This window comes from Neomonachus schauinslandi, chromosome 8 (genome assembly GCF_002201575.2).
Source record: "Neomonachus schauinslandi chromosome 8, ASM220157v2, whole genome shotgun sequence".
Taxonomy (NCBI): domain Eukaryota; kingdom Metazoa; phylum Chordata; class Mammalia; order Carnivora; family Phocidae; genus Neomonachus; species Neomonachus schauinslandi.
In genome coordinates, this window is record NC_058410.1 from 86,309,640 (window position 1) to 86,329,921 (window position 20,282).

A 20,282-nucleotide genomic window follows, 5' to 3' on the forward strand; every position below is an offset into this window, starting at 1 on the left:
CCTAAATGTCCATCATATATACTTTTGTTTGACCTATTCTGGGACAGATCTTCCTTTGGCTCTGTTTACACATTATGATTCAGGTATCAGAAGACATTCTGAGTTTTAAAAATGAGAACCTGTCATCTCATGAGTCAGTGTGGCTCACTTTTGCCCATACTTATTCACATACATCTATCAGGTATTTTGTGGTTGTGTATAGTATGAGGACCCTGGAAATAAAATAAAACAAAATAAATGATCCCAATCCTTTAAAAGTCTACACTCTTTTTGAGCATAAAGGTTCAAAACACATGACTCAAAGAATGTAATACAGTAGGCAATCTAAGTTGTTTGAATGTTATTGCCTTAATTTTAAGTAGTAAAAAAAAAAGAAACATGCTTCAGGATATGGATAGAACTTTAATTGCTTTGAATAATTTGTAAAAGGTGGTCAAATAGAGGAGGAGAAAGTGGGCAGTCCAGCATGAGCTAGCAGCATGAGCAAAAGAATGAAGGTGTGGGAATAATCATAGCAAATTCAGCAAGTTATAAAGGTACTAGTTTCTCTGCAAAAGAAATTTCCTACTAGAAAGCATAACACTTACAATGAATTACAAGTGACAGACCAATCCTAATTAATGGAGGATCTTGTTTAACATAAAATTGTGTTGTTCACTCATGTAAAAATCCTGAGGTATGTGGTCTGAGCATAGTAGAAACACTTTGAGGTCAAGAACCCAGTATTGTTCCATTTGTTGGTCCAACTCCATGTCCCCAATAATCTTATAGCACATGTTGGCTTTTCCAGTTATCTTGGCATCATTCTATCTAGAAAGAAGGAGGCAGAGGGAAGAGAAGGGCATATTCCTTCCTTTAAGATACTTCTTTCCTTTAAGGACACTTCCTGGAAGTTGCATACACAAGTCCACGGGATTCTCATGGATTCCACTGGCTACACCAAGATGCAAGGGAAGCTGAGAAATGTAGTCTTCATTTCAGGCTGTCATGTATTCAGCTGAAAAAACAATTAGAGGTTTTATTACTGTAGAAGGTAAGAATGGATATAGGGAACAACTAGCTACCAATGCCACAGAAAGTGATGAGGAAAAGGGTAGAATATTTTGAGTGAGTCTAGATCAGGGCTCTGCAAACTTTTTTCTGTGAAGGACTAGATAGTAAATATTTAGGCTTTGTGGGCCATATAGTCTTCGGTGTAACTATTTAACTCTGACAAGGGCAGTGGTATAAAAGTAGTCATAGACAATAAGTAAAGGATCATGGCTGTGTTCTAAGAAGACCTAATTTACAAAAAGCAGAATGAGAGCAAAATTTGGCCGTGTACTATAGTTTTCTGATTCCTGGTCTAGATTATAAACTTGATTTGATCAATAAGAGTCTTTGAAAATTTCATGTGAAGGGCAATGTGAGGAGAAATCATGCCAGGGTAGGACCACTGAGTTACTGTTTGGAAGATCTTGGGTCCAACCCCAGCCTGTCACAAATTAAGATTTGCAAATTTGAAAAAGTCATTTTGCCTCACAGAATAACAGGTTTCCTCATTTTGGTAACGAGAAGACTGAACAGAAACTCTCTAAAACTATTTTCAATTCTAAAAGACAGTGGAGATAGTGGAATTAAGATGTCTAATTGGAAAAGTTTTTCAGGGATCCTAGTGTGAAATGGTGATGCTGGGGCAATAATAGAAAAAATAGAAAGAAAATTTAAAAGACATTTTAAAAGAAAAATAAAGAGAAAAACAAATGGTGATTAATTAGGTAAGGGGCTTAAGGATAGTCATCAAGTACCTGCCAGGTTTTGAGCAGGGGGGCTGAAGGGATGTTGGTCCCACATCAAAGACAGAAACGTAGAAGGAGATCCCATCGCTAGTAAAAATCCCAAGGAGATTCTTCTTCCCCAGCCCAGGTTTTTCCTTTTTTGTCAGGGGTCAGCAAACTTTTTCTACAAAAAGCCAAACAGCAAAATATTTTGGGCTTTATGTGCCATATACTCCCTGTCACAATGACTCAGCTCTGCCCCTGGAGTGCGACAACAGCCATAGACAATATGTAAACAAATGAGCATGGCTGTGTACCAATAAGAGTTTACTTATGGACGCTGAAATTTAAACTTCATATGATGTTTGTGTATCCTAAATTATTATTCTTTTGATTTTTTTTAACCATTAAAAATGTAAAAACTATTTTAGCTTGCAGGCTATATATACAAAAATATGTGATGGACTAAATTTGGTCCCGTGAGCCATAATTTGCCTACCTGTTCTATGTGCAAACAGTTCTCTAGCAATAAGATTTCAGACCTCTCAACATTGTCACTCTGTTTGAGAGTCTGGAGGGAGAAACTGGGCATGTGTAGCTCTACCCCTTCTGTTCCCTTTGCTTTTGGGAGCTAGGAGTACACTCCATTCTGTTCCCCCAGAGAGGCTCTGCCAAACTGGGGATGTGATACACTATGTATTAAGGAAAACTTCTCTGGTCCCATACAAAGTACATCTGTTGATTTCTGGAATTCAGTATTGGTAAATTCACTTGTGCACAGACATAAACTACATCTTTCAACTGAGATTTATCTGGGTAATATTTTGACCTGAAACATATTGATCTTATTGGGTTCAGAATGTGAACAGTAAGAGGAGAATTATTTATTTATCAGGCTACTTCAAAGACCTTGAAAATTGGTATCTATTCCCATGGACTAAAAAATCATTGTTTCAGAGACTTGGTCACAGACATTAGTGACTGGAAGAGTGCTTAGACCATATTAGTTAGTGCATAAGTGAATGAATGTGTAAATGCTAAAGCACTGGAAGGTCTAACTTGATACTTGAAATAGGATTCTGAATTGGGACAGGGGACAGAGGTCGGTTAACTATAACCAAAACTGGGGTTATCCTCACACAGTTTTGAAACGGCCTATGGGCTAATGCATATGGTTGTTAGTACCTTTTACTCAAGCTATTAGGATTAAGAGGAAAGACTGAGATGACTGAGAACTCAATTTAAACCAATAGACTCTTCCTATTACAGAAATATTGAATTTACTTTAGAGATATAAACATAACTAATATGTGCTTTTTAAATTTTGAGCTGTTTGAGAAAAAAATAGTTAACTTCTTTTGAATAAAAAGTGTGCTGTTATACATCTCAGAGGCAGAGAAAGAAAATCCATGAAAAAGAGATTTATTTGGATTCCTAATTAATGCATATAAATACAACAGGCAAATTGACAGCAATTACTAAAACTGCCATCCAGATTTAAAACCAGGGCTAAAGGATTTTACATTTTAGCTTTGTAAGCAATCTGGCCTCTTCTTTTCATTTGCTTCTTCTTAAGGTTTCTCCTCTCTTCTAGATAAATCGGTCCAGAAAAGACCCTGAGCCTGTATCCCACCATGTGACATCTGTGCACAGTATGTCTCTTACTTGGTACACTCCACCTTGGCTGTTCCAATGAAATCCCTTCTTCAACATGCAGCCTAAGTTCCGTGTCCTTGAGGCTGTCTTCCCTGAGTACCCCAACTCACATTCATTTTCCCCTTCTCTAAACTTGCAGCTTGAAAAATGTAGTCTCTTTCTTCAGCAAGATGGATGTTGTTAACATTCAAGACCTACTCCCACTGGGCATACACAGATCTTGACAGAACTATAGAGAAGTATTTTCTGGATCTGCAAACTCATTTTGTTGCATAGTATTTATAAAATTATTTTAAATGTATTGGGTAGCTCTAAATGACACACCAGCTTTGTGCAATTGGGCTTAATTAAAACAGACTGTGGGGTATGTTCATTTTCCAGAGTTTTAACGTAACTCCATCCCTTTTGCTCCTATTTAAGAGCAATACAAGTGAAAGTGAAGTTTGGTATTTTAAGATATTTCATTTATCTATTACTGAGAAACAAACCAGCCAAAATTTAGTGGCTTAAAACAATGATATTAATTTTGCTCACATATCTGCAATTGGACATGGCTTGGTGGAATGGGTCTACTTGGTGTCAGTAGGGGTGGTTCAATGGGGGGCTGAAGGCTCTGCTTCCAAGATGGCTTAATCACACGGCTGACATATTGGTGCTGGCTGCTGCCTGTAAGCTCAGCCAGAGCTGGGAGACAGAACCGTTAGTTCCTTTCCACGTAAGGCTCTCGGTGGACTGCCTGGGTTTTTACACAGGTGATAACTTGTTTCCAAAAGCAAACATCCCAAGAAAACAAGGCAAAAGTACATGGCACTTTTATGACCTTGCCTCAGAATTTACTTAATATCAATCTTCCCTACTCTGTTGGTAGAGGCAGTCTCAAAAACTTAGCCAGGTTTAAGGGGAAGGAATATAAATGCTATTTCTTGTTAGAGTGTGGCAATATTCTAGAACAGGATGTAGGATAGGAGGTATTGTTACAGACATCTTTGGAAAATATAATATGTCACAATGGATCTAACTTTAAATGATATTAACAACTGATTGTAACACACTAGTATTTTAACATTTTATAGAGGATCTGCTGACTTACAATTCAGTGTTCCAGATTTAATTTTAAATTTATCTTAAATTATTTTCTCATTGTCTTATGTGTGTATGCTTTATACCCCAAACTAGATTAAAGGATGAGGACCATGCCGTGTGTTATCATTTTTAACCTAGGTAAGAAATACTCATTGGGAGGTGAGCAGAGAAGGGTTCATGCCATAAATTCTGTCTAAATAAAGAAATGAGATTGATGTTTTAAACAAAACCTGAATTAAACATCCAAATGAGTATTTTCAATCATCTTGGGAGGCTCCACATTTTTCCCAAGGTAAACACTCTCACTGTTAACATTTTAAAATTCTCATTACAGCATGTTTCCTGGGCTCTATCAGATGCCTGAAGTTGTGTAAGGTTTGGGGGCTGGATGCTGGACAGCAGCACAAGTGGAAGATCACTGAAAATCAATCACAACTTTGCCAACAGCCTGGCCCAGAGGTATCACTGTTGGCCATCCAAGTCACGCACACATTTATCTATAGTATAAATACATCTATCTATATATATACAGACACATAGATCAATCTAGATGGATCAGGCTAGGTAAATAGACTGATCATGAGTCTCGTCCCTTCTCTGCATTTCCACTGCTGTCATCATGAACTAAACCTTCATTATCTCTCACCAGCGTTCAGCACTCTCTTTGTCTCTGTTCTCGGTTTCCACTTTTGCACCCTTACTGTGAGTTTATACCATAGTAACCAGAATGGGTTTTTTAAAAATGTAAATCCGAATTCTAATTTATGTTACAACATGGATGAGCCTTGAAAACATGCTAAGTGAAAGAAGTGCGACCCAAAGGACATAGATTATAAGATTCCTGGCCCCTGCTTACCTTCTGGCCCTACCATTCGCCATATTCTGCTTTCGCTTGGTGAGGCGGTAGCCTACCTTGCCACTGTGTTGCTCTTTGAATATGTTCACAGTATTTCTCAGGGCTATTTTTCCTGCTGTGCCCTTATCTGGAATACTTTTTTTTCTCCCCAGAATTTTCCATCCTTAGATCTCTGCTCAGCTGTTACCTTTACTGAGAGACCTTTTTTTCCTCATCCTATTTAAGGACACTCAATACTACCCACCCCACCCCCCCACAACTTTACAGTTGTCTTTCTCTCTGCCCACCTTTACTTTTCTTCATAAAACAACCACTAACTGGCATCATATTACAAATGCTTTTTGTTTACTCTGTCTCCCCAGAGTACAAACTCTCTGCAGTCTGGGGCCTTGCGTGTCTTGCTCACTGCTATATCCTCAGTGCCCAGAACTGTGCTTAAATGGACAAATGAATAAAATAAAAATATGTTCTTTTCTTATGTAGTACCGTTGACCCTTGAACAACATGGTTTTGAACTGTGTGGGCCCACTTATATGTGGATTTTTTTTTCAGTAAATACAGTACAGTGCTGTAAATGTATTTTCTTTTCTTTAAGGTTTTCTTAATAACATTTTCTTTTCTCTAGCTTACTTTATTGTAAGAATAGAGTATATAATACATAGAACATACAAAATATGTGTTAAGTGGCCGTTTATGTTATCAGCAAGGCTTCCAGTCAACGGTAGGCTGTTAGCAGTTAAGATTTTTAGAGTCAAAACTTAGACACAGATTTTCATCTGTGCAGGGGGGGTGGTGCTCCTCACTCCCACATCATTTAAAGGTCACTTGTACTTAAATAATTTCAGTAGTACTATAACATATATCCTCAAAATAATCCTGGGAGATTGTCAGGAATAGATTATATACCTTAAATAAAATCATCAATGACAAATACTTAATGGATATTATGTTCCAATATGTTTACAATTATTACCGCAGCTCCATCTTTATTATATGTTTACAATGTTCCAAGGACTGAGGTGAGAGCTTCATATGTATTATTTTATTCACTCCAATAATAAACATATAAATTGTATAAAATATTCTCATTTTATAGGTGAGAAAATTAAGATTTAAAGCAATAACTTGCCCAGCGCTACTCAGCTAGTGGCACTGATTTAAACCCAAATGGCTACTCACTATAGTAGCCATAAAATAGGTGCTGAAAATCAGGGCTTCTCAAACATGAATATGAGTCAGAATTATTTAGGGAGTTTAAAAATAGTCTTATATCTCAAAGCCAGACCTATTAATTAGATTAATATTTTGAACTAATAACTAAAGAATTCTCTGACCCTATTTTCTTATGTCCTGGCCTATTAAATGACCTTTGCTACAGGTGAGGGTCTGTAGATACCAGAAGAAAAAAAGTAATTTAAGGGCCTAAATGGATTTTTTTTTTAATTCAAAGCAGACACAGTAATCAGAAAACAAAACGTTTTAATGTGCTTTGGATTTCCAAAACCAAACCAAACCAACCCCACACTCTTAATGGGGAATGTTGGGATCCATATCTGTGAAAGTTTATTAGATTCGACTTTGAGCAATAGACTGGGAGAAGAGCTAAAAGCCCTCCAGGACTGGCTGCAAAGAGACTCTTACCCACATATACCCTCTCACCTCAGCCTTTTCGTGGAGTCGGCTCCTGTCCTCAGGGATGTAAAGCATAGAATCGGGGAAGCAGTAATGATGCAGCAGGAGTGGCGATCGATCCCAGTGCGACGATGCCCCCTGAGCCAGTTGGTGAAACTGCCTAACTGGGCAGAGGGAAGCAGGTATGAAAGTCAGGTGGCTTTTAGCTCTGTCCTAAGCATCACTTAAAAAATATTTTCAAGAAATGCTATGCTTTATTCTGCTCTTGGAACTCTAAATTCCAAGTTGATCTCTTTCTCTCTTTCTCTCTCTCTCCCGTCTCTTCTCTCTCTCTCTCTGTGTGTGTGTGTTTAATAACTTAGAATCATTGTATACTTCTGATGAAAATTACTTTAAAAATAGACTTAAAAAATAGGGATTTGGTTTGTATTACTTCTCAATCTGAGCATGCTTTGTTTTTTTAAAAGATTTTATTTATTTGAGACAGAGAGAGCACGTGCACAAGCAAGGGGAAGGGGCAGAGGGAGAGGGAGAAACAGACTCCTGGCTGAGCAGGGAGCCTGAGGCAGGGCTCAATCCCAGAACCCTGGGATCATGACCTGAGCTGAGGGCAGATGCCTAACTGACTGAGCCACCCAGGCGCCCCCTGAGCATGTTTTAATTCACAATTCATAATTGCATGTTGTGGGCTGACTTCTAAGATAGTATTCATGCCTTTGTATAATCCCCTCTTCTTCTTTTTTTTTTTTTAAGATTTATTTATTTAATTGAGAGAGAGAGAGCACGAGTGGGGGAAGGGGCAGAGGGAGAGAATATCCAAGCTGGGCCTGATGCATGGCTTGATCTCACAACCCATGTGACCAGGACTTGAGCCAAAACCAAGAGTTGGTCGTTTAACCAACTGAGCCACCCAGGCACCCTGTAATCCCCTCTTCTTGAGTACGTGAACCTAGTAACTTTTTCTTTTTTTTAAATTTTTTAAATTTTTTTATTTTGTTATATTAATCACCATACATAACATCATTAGTTTTTGATGTAGTGTTCCATGATTCATTGTTTGCATATAGCACCCAGGGCTCCATTCAGTACATGCCCTCCTTAATACCCATCACCAGGCTAACCCATCCCCCCACCCCCCTCCCCTCTAAAACCCTCAAACTGAGGGTTCTAGTAACTTGTTTCTAAGAGAATACATGAAAAGTGATGGAATATCACTTCCACGATTAAGTTACCAAAGACACTCACCTTGGTAGGGGGCTCTCTCTTCCTAGAAGATTCTCTCACATTCTTGGCTTTCTCATTATGATGAAGTAAGCTACCGTGTGGAAGAGGCTCATGTGGAAGGAAACCAAGAGTGGCCTCTGGACAACAACTAGCAAGGAAGACCCACAGTCCAACAACTCACAGGAATTAATTCCTGCTATCAACCTCAAAAATGAGCTTGGAAGTGGATTTTTCCACTTGAATAGGTGGGCATTGACCTCAGCCAGCCAACACCCTGATTGCAGCCTATAAGAGACCTTGAAGCAGGAGCCGCACTAAACTACATCTGGTTTTCTGACCTACAGAAACTGTGAGATAATACATTTTGTTGTTTTAAGCCACTGTATTTTGGGATGATTATTCATACAACAATAGATGACTAATATACTGTGATAACCAAATCTTAATCCTAACATCTGCAAGAAAGTGAAATGAAACCCTACTTTGGAAAATATAAATAGCCACCCTGAATCAGGTGACTAATAAACAACCAGATATTTATTTTCCTTTGCATAGCCTTCATTCCTTTCTTGTAAAGGTTCATTAATGAAAAACTAGTATTGGACTGAAAACACAAAATACAATAAGTTGAGGAGTGCTGGTCTCCAGTATGAATTATTTCAAACTTTGTGCACTGAGCCCCATGCTCAGGGTTTATTAAGTACTAAGTTTTGATAAATGTTTCCAACACTATTTTCTTTTTGCTCTGCATTGAATGATACAAATTGATGTTTGACCTCAATGATAATTCTGTCAGCAAGTCTATATTATAAACAAATGCCAATTAAGTAGAAAGCAATAAATGTAAAAACAAGAATATATATAGCTTTGGCCGTAGGTCACTTGAGTTAGTCCTCCATCCCATAGGCACCTATGCATGGGTATGAGTGTGGAGTCCCCATAATAAGAATCTATATTTTGCCAACATTTCATTGTAATTCTCTTTGGAAATTCTCCTGCCAACCCCATGTTGGAGGAAAGGCAATAAAATGGATTCCTTCACCTCATTAAAGAATTATAGTCCAGTGATACTAAAATAATGATTGTCTAAAATGCCAATTGCTCATTATTTCTTGCAAATCTTCAGTGTCACAAATCAAATTTGGGTTTACCAATTAGGTTTTACTTTGTTTGCTTTGGTGGGATCAAAGATAGCTTCTAATATGACAAGTTGCTTATGGAGGAGTGAAAAGCCCTGAGAAAGTAAGAATAAATTAGTTTTCCACCAAAGATAGGCAGTAGCTTGCAGTGGTCTTTGCCTCATACAGATGTTTAATAAATACAGACCCTTCATGGTTGGAAACATATATCCTGTGTTATTTGGACCAGATTCATATTGTTTAAGAGTCTTACTCTATGAACTAGATGTTTCCTGGGAGATAACTGTTATGAGTGAGTTATTAAGATAACCTCACAGGAAAAATAAAAAAGAATGATTGCTCTTCAATGATGACACTTTGTTTAATGGGGTAATATTTTTCCTTACAGAACCTGTTGCTTTCTGGCTAAGGGTGATGAGAACGCAGGCAGAGCTGTAGTCTTACATCAGTTATTTTCAGGGTGTGAGGGCTGGGACATTCCCTCCCCCTCCCAACATTAAATGTAACTGACAGTGGGAATAAAGCTACTGCATTGAAATGGTTTACTATTTTTGTTTTTTGTTTTCATAGAAACTATATGCACAGCAAAATATAAATCAACAGAGACTGGGCTCAGTTTCCAGAAGTTGATACAAAAAACATATATGAAGAGGATTAGTATAACTTTGCATTACATATGATTAAGTAGACATTTTTCCTTCAGCTCTCACAATAGACATTAATATTCATCTTTATAGTTATATAATTTATTGGGTTTAGTAACAAGTGCTCATTTTGGGAAATTTAAAGGATACAAAACATGCAAAATATGAAAATATAAATGACCCATACTCCCACTGCATAGAGATCTATGTTATTTTTTCTGGCATAAATTGTGTGTGTGTGCATGTGTGTGTGTCCAGCTTTGCCATTTACTGTACAATCTTGAGCAAATTACTAATATCTTTGTGTTTTGGCTTCTCCATCTCTAAAGTGATAATAATAGCATTTTTCATAATATTGTTGGTGAAAATTAAATAAATTTATACATGTCTATGCCTGGCATGTGACAAATGAAAGCTATTATTTTTATGTACATATGGCTTGATTCAAATTGAGATTATATTATACAAATGATTTTTTAAACTTTAGCAACATTTTAGAAAAACTATTTTTAGTTCATAAAACAGTCTTTTATGATATGATTTTAAATGGTTAGATAGTATTTTGTCCTATGAATGTATCACAATTTAACAAACTCCTTCTTATTAGGTATGTTATTTTAGTCATTATAAATATAATGCCACAACCAATATCCTTTCATCTTCATGTTTGCCATAGATATGGCTTTTTCTTTAAAATAAAGATATAGAGAAGAAATTCTTGAATCAAATGGCATTTATAATTTAAAGACTTTTGGTAAATATTGTCCACTTGCTCACCAACTGACACCTCCCATGGGAAATCTGTGAGAGTTCTTTTTTCCCCAAACCCAAACAATATAAAAAATGCTCTAACTTTCCTTACTCCTTAAAAACCAAACCACCACCAATTTCAAAACCTGTAACTATTTTACATGGGTAAAAACAATACTTCAATTTCCATTTTTTATTACTAGTGAAGCTGATTTTTATGTGCTTATTGATCCTTTCTATTCCTTTTTTTTTTTGGTCTGGATCTTTGAAATCTTTATATAGTTGCCATTGGGTGTACATTTAGAGAGACTGAAAAGTCTCTTTCTGAATCTTTAAGGACACATAGCCAATGCCATAGCAGCTTGCTACTCTGTTAAAACACAGGTAAATTAAGCTTCAGAAATTTTCAACTTAACTAAAAGCTGACAAGGGTGAATAATTTTTGAACTGATCTGGTTTAAGAAACAAAATATAAGTGAGGTTTTACTTGACTTGTTTCCACACGAGGGCTCTCAATGCTGCTAAACTTCATTTTTGGAGGAAACTTTTCTTTTTAGAGATACTAAGATGAATATTTTCTTAATAGTGAATTCTATTTCGATGACTAATACCTTGGTTTTTAGGAATGTTGTACTTTTCCATGTGAAATAAAATGTAAAGCAAAATATCACACATGATGTGATTAACTGTGTAGAAAAATCCAAGAGCATCTACAAACTATTAGAACTGAGAAATGAGATCAACAAGTTTGCTGGGTGCAAAAATCATTACACAAAAATCAATAACATTTCTATATCACACCAAAACCTAATTAGTGTAAGTGGTTAGGAGGGCTCCACCAACAGAAATGAGGGGAGAGTTTATATTTTATAGAGAAGACATGGAAGCCAAGCAAGGAAATTATTTGATTGGCTGTGACTTAAGCAATTGCCCTTATTTAGGAAAACCTTATTTGGCTGTTTGTGGTTGGTTCTTAAGTTTCATTTTCTCTGGCTTAGGTTTTGGTTATTATGTAGGCTACCAAAGTATTAGAGCCACCCCAGCCTAGGGGCCTCCTTGTTTAATTACTTTCATAATATCTAGGAATAAATATAACAAAAGTCTTTAAATTCTGTTTTAGATAAAATTTTAAATCTTTACTAAAGATAGATCCAAATAAATGGAGAGAAATACCATGTGTAGAAAGATTCAATGTTGTAACTGTTTCTATTTTGCCCAAATTAATTAGTAAGTTCAGTATTGTTTTAATAAATCTCAGAAGTACTCTTCTTAGAACTTGATAAAATTATTCTAAATTTGGATGGGAGAGTGAAAGGCAAAGGATAGCAGACAATTTTAAAGGAGACAAAGAAGAGGAGATAGAAGGATGTTTATTTATCCTACCAGAGTTCAAAACCTATAAAGTCATCATAATTAAAACAGTGATATTGGTACTAGATTAGATAAACAGGCCAAACTGAACAGAATTTAAAAATCTAAGAATAGGCCCACGTTTATAATAACTTGTCAAAGGATGAGTCTGTACTATAAATTAGTGGAGACAGGATAACTATTCAAAATATGGTGCTGAGACAAAAATCACTAAAATAATACTCTCAACTTGTACTTTACACCAAAGTTCCAGGCATATTAAAGACTTATTTATGAAAAAGCAAAATTCTAAAAGTTCCATGAGAAAAATAGGAGACAATCTTTATGACATCAGGATAATGAAGAGTTTCTTAAATGAGAAACAAAATGCACAAACCATGAATGATAATATTAATCAATTTCTCTGCTTTAAAAGATATCATTGGATAATATGCAGCCATCAAAAGGAATGAAATCTTGCCATTTGCAACGACTTGGATGGAACTGGAGGGTATTATGCTGAGTGAAATAAGTCAATCAGAGAAAGACATGTATCACATGAACTCACTGATATGAGGAATTCTTAATCTCAGGAAACAAACTGAGAATTGCTGGAGTGGTGGGGGGTGGGAGGGATGGGGTGGCTGGGTGATAGACATTGGGGAGGGTATGGGCTATGGTGAGTGCTGTGAACTGTGTAAGACTGTTGAATCACAGACCTGTACCTCTGAAACGAATAATACATTATATGTTAAAAAAAAAAGAAGAAGAAGAAGATAGCAGGAAGGGAAAAATGAAGGGGGGGAAATCAGAGGGGGAGATGAACCATGAGAGACTATGGACTCTGAGACACAAACTGAGGGTTCTAGAGGGGAGGGGGGTGGGGGGATGGGTTAGCCTGGTGATGGGTATTAAAGAGGGCATGTACTGCGACTCTGAGACACAAACTGAGGGTTCTAGAGGGGAGGGGGGTGGGGAGATGGGTTAGCCTGGTGATGGGTATTAAAGAGAGCATGTACTGCATGGAGCACTGGGTGTTATACGCAAACAGTGAACCCTGGAACACTACATCAAAAACTAATGATGTAATGTATGGTCATTAACATAACATAATAAAATTTAAAACAAAACAAAACAAAACAAAAAAGGTACCATTGGATGTGGAGATAAGTTGCGGATTTGAGAAAGATATTTGCAAACCATAGATCTGACAAAGGATTGATATCCCAAACACATAAAGAATATCTACCCCTCCCAAGAAAAGAAGCACATCTCTCTCTCTCTCTTTGTGTGTGTCTGTGTGTCTCTCTCTCTACCTACTTACCTACCTACCTATGATTCATAGAATGCTGAATGGCTAATAAACATATGAAAATATGTCTAACCTCACTCATTGTTCCAGTCAGGATTCACTCAGGAAACATTAATCATACCAATTTTGAACAGGGAAATTTTAATATAAAAAATTAACTAGTGGGGATGCCTGGGTGGCTCAGTCAGTTAAGCAACTGCCTTCAGTTCAGGTCATGATCCCAGGGTCCTGGGATGGAGTCCCGCATCTGGCTCCCTGCTCAGCGGGGAGTCTGCTTCTCCCTCTCCCGCTCCCCCTGCTTGTGCTCTCTCTCTGGCAAAATAAGTAAATAAAATCTTAAAAAAAATTGACTAGTAAAAAGTGGTTAACTGCTAAAAGAAGCTAAAAAGAACTCTAAGTGTATAGCAGTTGGTAACACAGAAAACAATTGAGGGAGAATGAATAAGAAAGGAATTAAGAACTTAGAATACTCTGCCTTCCTTCTCTCCTAAAGCTGTTAATGGGAAGAAACTTGCCAGAAGATGTGGGCTGGAACTGATCCATAGGAGCAACTAGCCAGGTGGCTGAAAAGCTTGCCAGAGCACAAGGGTAGGCTGGAGTCAGACTGTGCAGGCCACTGAGGTGAGTATTTGCTACCAGGTCTCTTGCATGTCAATTCACTGGCTGCCGTGCTGAACAGAAAAGGTCACTGGATTGAGGAACAGATGTCCCTTCCTCTCAGTATGGCTTTGCACTCCCTCCAGTGACCTTTACTGACAGAACCTAACATAAAGGACAGATATTTATAGGGTACAGCTTCAGTATCACAGAGCAGGACAAAAAGGGTGGATTTGGAGCTAAGAGTCAGTAAATGGATGCTGGCACACTGGTCATCAGGAAGATGCATGTAAAATAACAAAGAGATACTACGGACAAAACAAATAGGTGTGATAATACCAAATATTGTCAAGGATGTGCAGAAATGAGAACAATCATACATTGCTGGTGAGAATGGGATCAACAAAACTATTTTGAGTAACAGTTTGTTATTGAGCAAAGCTGAAGATGGGCATGTCTTATAGCATGCAATCCTACTTCTAGGTATATATGCTGGAGGGAATATTGCAGATGTGTATGAGGAGATGTGTATGAGAATATCTATTTCAGATATATATTTAATGACTCCAAATTGGGCACAACATAAATGTCTACCAGTAGGGGTATTATACAATAAATTGTGGGATCATTAGTGGTATTTTAACTATGCAGCAATATAAAAGGACTCATTATATCTATGTGTATCCACATTGACAATTTTTCAAAAACAGTGATGAGTTAAAAAAAAGAAAGTTGTAGAAGACCTCTTTAATATATTATTTATGTAAATTTTTAAACCACACAAAAACATATTCCATATGAGAGATTAGTAAACTTATCTGTAAAGGGCCAAATAATAAATATTTTAGGCTTTGTGGGCCTCATACAGTCTCTGTTACATATATGCTTCTTATTTTTCAACCCTTTAAGAATACAAAAACTATAATAACCGATGGGCCATGTAGAACAGGCCAAGTCTGGATTGGTACAGACTAGAGTTTGCTGACTTCTGCTCTATATTGTTTATGGAAATGTATGTCTGTGAGAACATGGATGAAAAGTCTATAATAACAGTGACAAAATGGTGGCTGCTTCCAGAGGGAGTAATAAAATCAAATAGGTAAATTATGGTAGAATGTTAATATTTGCTGGCTTCAGGAAGTGACTACATAATATGTCTCATGGTCTTCTATATTTTCTATATATTTAATATACTTCATAATTAATCATAACTTGAAAGAGAGCATAATGTAAACCCTGGGCATATATAATTTGCAGATTGGGACTAGTAAATTGCGGGTATGATCTAGTTGAAATAGGCAACATAATTGTTTTCTGTTGATTTTTGTATCATTTATATAAATATCTATTATTTAAAATTAGAGCTGAATGTCTTGTTTGTAATATCAGTTTATAGTTGTTCTCCATAATATTTAGAAAGAGGTAAGGGGAAAACTGTTTAAGAAAACAAAACATTAAAAAGATAGAGATAGAAGTCTATTTATAAAAGAGAAAATTATTTGTGGCAGATATTGACTTTGTGATGAAAAAAGCTAAGGTAGGCATAAAATCAGAGAAACCAACCTTTTAAAATGATGGGTTTAAATGTTGAGGCATTAGCTTCATAAACATGCCCATATTATGGATTGGGGGATAAGAAATTCCTATTCTTAAATTCTTATGGGAAAACAATAATATTTGAGTTAAAGAATAAAAATCATGACAGATTTTATTTAACAGTCATAGCATCTGCATTTAAAAATTCCTTGGAATGCAGTTGTTTTGGTAATGATAAAATTCAGGTCACAGAGAGCAGTGTTTTATAGAAATGCCAAGGAGATAGAGTACTTTTTTCAAGTTCTTGGAATTCTTAGGTTTCCGTTAAATCCCTGTTGAAGGTCACAGGGCATCTTTTTCTTATGTGTAATGTAATGTAGTCTAACATTAAATTGAGTAGTCTTTTAATTTTAACTTACCTAACATCTTATTGTAATACTGCCAGGAAAGTAATTTTAAAAATATGACTGAACCAAAAATAGAGGTCATTATACAAGGGCTAGTACATGCTCAAGGAGGTCAAAAGCTCTTCAGAAGCATTAAGTACAATTTGTGGCTCTCTGGAGAAGTAAATAAATACTATTTTCCTATGGAGCAGTAATCTTGACCAAGAAGAGAATTGTGTTGTCATGAACCTTAGCTCAAAGTCAAATGGTGAGTCATTATCTACGATGCACAGAAAATTTAGGATTCTCCTTCATATTCCCTTGAGAAGCTATTACACAATTAAGACTCTAAGTACTAATTAAGGAAACACCAACAAAAATCAAATAAACAAAAAACCCACAAAGAAATAAAAAGACAAATGAAGCTTGGAACTAATAATAACATTGGGGCACCTGGGTGGTTCAGTCAGTTAAGCATCTGCCTTCAGCTCAGGTCATGATCCCAGGGTCCTGGGATTGAGCCCCTCATCAAGCTCCCTGCTCAGTGGGAAGCCTGCTTCTCCCTCTCCCCCTATCTGCAGCTCCCTCAGCTTGTGGTTCTCTCTCTCTGTGTCAAATAAATAAATAAAATCTTTAAAAAAAAGACAATGTTAATTTTATCATAAAGCACTTACTAAGTTATGAGAATGTTCATCTAGTTGAACCACCCAATCAACCACCTTTGATTTCCCTGAGTGTAGTTTGATGATGGTGATTACTGCCAAGTACCTCATGGTCATTCTCAGTTTATGACATGATGCATGGGAAACATCTTTAGCTTTGGGGGAGAAGCTTCTACTAGAAATATGAAATTCGGGGCGCCTGGGTGGCTCAGTTGTTAAGCAACTGCCTTCGGCTCAGGTTATGGTCCCAGGGTCCTGGGATCGAGTCCCATATCGGGCTCTCCGCTCTCTGGGAAGCCTGCTTCTCCCTCTCCCACTCCCCCTTGCTTGTGTTCCCTCTCTCACTGTGTCTCTCTCTGTCAAATAAATAAATAAAATCTTAAAAAAAAAAAGAAATATGAAATTCATTTTGGATGATGAAATAGGTAATATAACTACCGATGTAAATGAATTGCTCATTAACAGCGTGCATACAGTTATGTCCACAGTAAAGTGAAAACCATTCTTAATGAGGAAATTTAACAATTGACACAAACACTGTAGGATATGGTCTTCTAGAGCATTTAAAAATATATATCATTATATTTCAGGATGAAAAGGTGATCTTTCTCAGGTTCTATAATGTATGGTTAATAATCACTCTTAGCCAGATATGTAATTAACATGTTGCAAAATTCTAAGGTTGGTAATATAGAACAAGAGAAAATGTTACCAGTAAGTTTTTGATTGGCAGTAAGGTAGATGTATTTCACAAGGCTCTAATAAATGGTGATTATTGAAGTTTATGAATCAGATGATCTGATTATTAATATATTAAACATTAAATCAGCCTCCCTTTGGAGGCTTCATTCAGGAATTTGTTTAAAAGGTGTTATTATTGCTCCAACCAATTTAAAAACTAACCATAAAATCCAAAGAGTAAGTACAAGAAAAGCATCTATAGTAGAGCCCAATCTAGCAAATTTCCCTACATAATTGATTTCATGGAATATTGCTGGGCCATCATATTTCCTCTTCTAGCGCTCCCGGGAATACTGGAGAGAGAGGACAGCTACATTTAGTGCAGGGTTATAATAATAAGTTTAATTAAGATAAAACAACATTAATTCAATGGTTTGATGATGAAGTTGGCAGCACTTCTTCCTCTGTGTGGCAAAAGCGATAATCTCATGAGCGTGTCTGTCAGCTGGTTTAGAAGAGCTGAATGAGGGGAGTTTTCCTTTCAGGCTTCCTTGAGGAAAGTGTACTTTCCTCTTGTTCAGGCAATTTTCTTGTTTACTCAACACAGTTACTTCTAAGCCTCTTGGCACAGTAAAGTCCCATAGTCACCATCTCAACCTCATACCTATGTTGCTTATATAAAAGCTAGACTCCGGTGACAATGAATGTTTAATGATTTTTGCCATGGGATGGGTAACTTCTCACTTTTGACCAGAAGCCTAAGTGGCCTTCACATGTGCAGATCCATTGCCTGGATATGAGATTGAAGAGAGTAATAGATGTGTCAACCAACCCTAGCATTTTACTGATTTGCTGATTATTAGTGCACATAACTTGTTCAAATGATAGTCTAGGGATGGTTGGCACAAGTATGACCTAAAGTCTGTATTTATAAAGACATGTGGAATTAATTAGTTCTAGATTTATTCTCTTCTTGAGAATGCCCTCTATGAGATCCCTCACAGATGAATCTTAGCCTTTCTGTAGTAACAAATAATCCCCAAATATATATTTCATATTTATTCTAATATTGGTGGCTGTGGCTCTGCTGCATATGCCATTCCAGGACTGAGGATGAAGGCGTAGCCCAAATTCAGGACATACTGGTTTTGTGGCAAAGGGAAAAAGCAAGAGAGATGAAGGAAACTCAGAATGCCTCTGAAAGCTTAGATGCTGCATAAAACCTTCCTCCTCAGAGTTTGGTCTGATGACTAGCAATTTCAACATCACTTGGGAGTTTATTAGAAATACAATATCTCGAGGCCCCACTGACCTACTATATATGAACCTTCATTTTAACAAGTAATTCATAGAGCCATTAAAATTTGAGAAACACTGGTATACATCATACCTCCTCTTGATCATTGACCAAAGCCCTTCATGTAAGCCAAACTCAGGGAAGTTTGAGTCAGGGAAGCACAGAGGGAGACACCACAAGTTACATAGCAAAGGGCAGGGATAAATAACCTTTCAAGAAGACAGCAAAAAAACTTGAAAAAAAAAAAAAAACAGTCCCTAAAGCTGCTGCGTATACCCAGTGAGACTAATTTAATCTCTTGAGGCAGCCCATTTCAATTGTTGGGCATAACTATTAATCTAATTTTCATCCATTGATTCTACTTTTTTCCTAAAGAAAGCATCTACTCCTCATTTCATATAACTTTTATTCAATGAGTTAAATGCATTGCCTGTGTTTTTTACTCACCTGAGTATTATTTAAGTTAGACAGACCTCCTTTCTTCACCATTTTCTTTGGGTTGTCCAGCCTTCTATTCTGGGATATCTGCTTTGTAGCCAAGCTATTCAGGTTGGGTAAACTAGAACTGAATCTGACTCTTTGGTATCTGTCCAGCATAAAAAAATAATGAGGGTGTTTGATCTTTCCTTATTAGTATATAACACTTCTACAATATGTTTACATCAGATTTGTAGTAGTTGTGCTATTCTTCTGGGATCCTCCTGTGTTTGTGCCAACATCATAGAGCTTTTTCATATTGGCTGCTGTCAAACATTCCTTTCCATTCTGATCCAAGCAATTGATTATTTGAAGGTATTATTAGGACTTTACCGAATTTTTTTTTCTTAATCTGCTGAATTTTCACTTGAGTGTATTTTTTTTTAATTCCAGTATAGCTAATATAATGTTATATTAGTTTCAGGTGTACAATATAGTGATTCAAAAATTCTATGCTTTCCTCAGTGCTCATCATGATAAATGCACTCATTAATCCCCATCATCAATTTTACCCATCTCCTACTCATTTCCCTATAGTTAAGAGTCTGTTTTTTGTTTGTCTCTTATTATCTTGTTCATTTGTTCTGTTTCTTAAATTCCACATGCGAATTTATTAAATTCCACATACCATCATATGGTATTTACCTTTCTCTGACTGACTTATTTCACTTAGCATTACACTCCCTAGATCCATCCATTGTGTTGCAAATGGCAAGATTTCATTATTTTTTATTGCTGAGTTGTAGTCCATTGTGTGTGTGTGTGTGTGTAAACACACACCACATCTTCTTTATCCATTCATCTATTTTTTTTAAAGATTTATTTATTTGACAGAGGAATAGAGAGCACAAGCAGGACAAGCAGAAGAGGGAGAGGGAGAAGCAGGCTCTCTGCTGAGCAGGGAGCCCGATACGGGGTTCGATCCCAAGATCCTGGAATCATGACCTGAGGTAAAGGCAGACGCTTAACCAACTGAGCCACCCAGGCGCCCCTATTGATTCATCTATTAATGGAAGCTTGCATTGCTTCTATAATTTGGTTATTGTAAATAATGCTGCAATAGCATAGGGGTACATATCTTCCCCAAATAATGTTTTCATATCCTTTGGGTAAATACCTAGTAATGGAATTAATAGATCATATGGTAATTTTATTTTTAAGTTTTTCAGGAACCTCTATATTGTTTTCCACAGAGGCTGCACCAGTTGCATTCCCACCAACAGTGCACAAGGCTTCCTTTTTC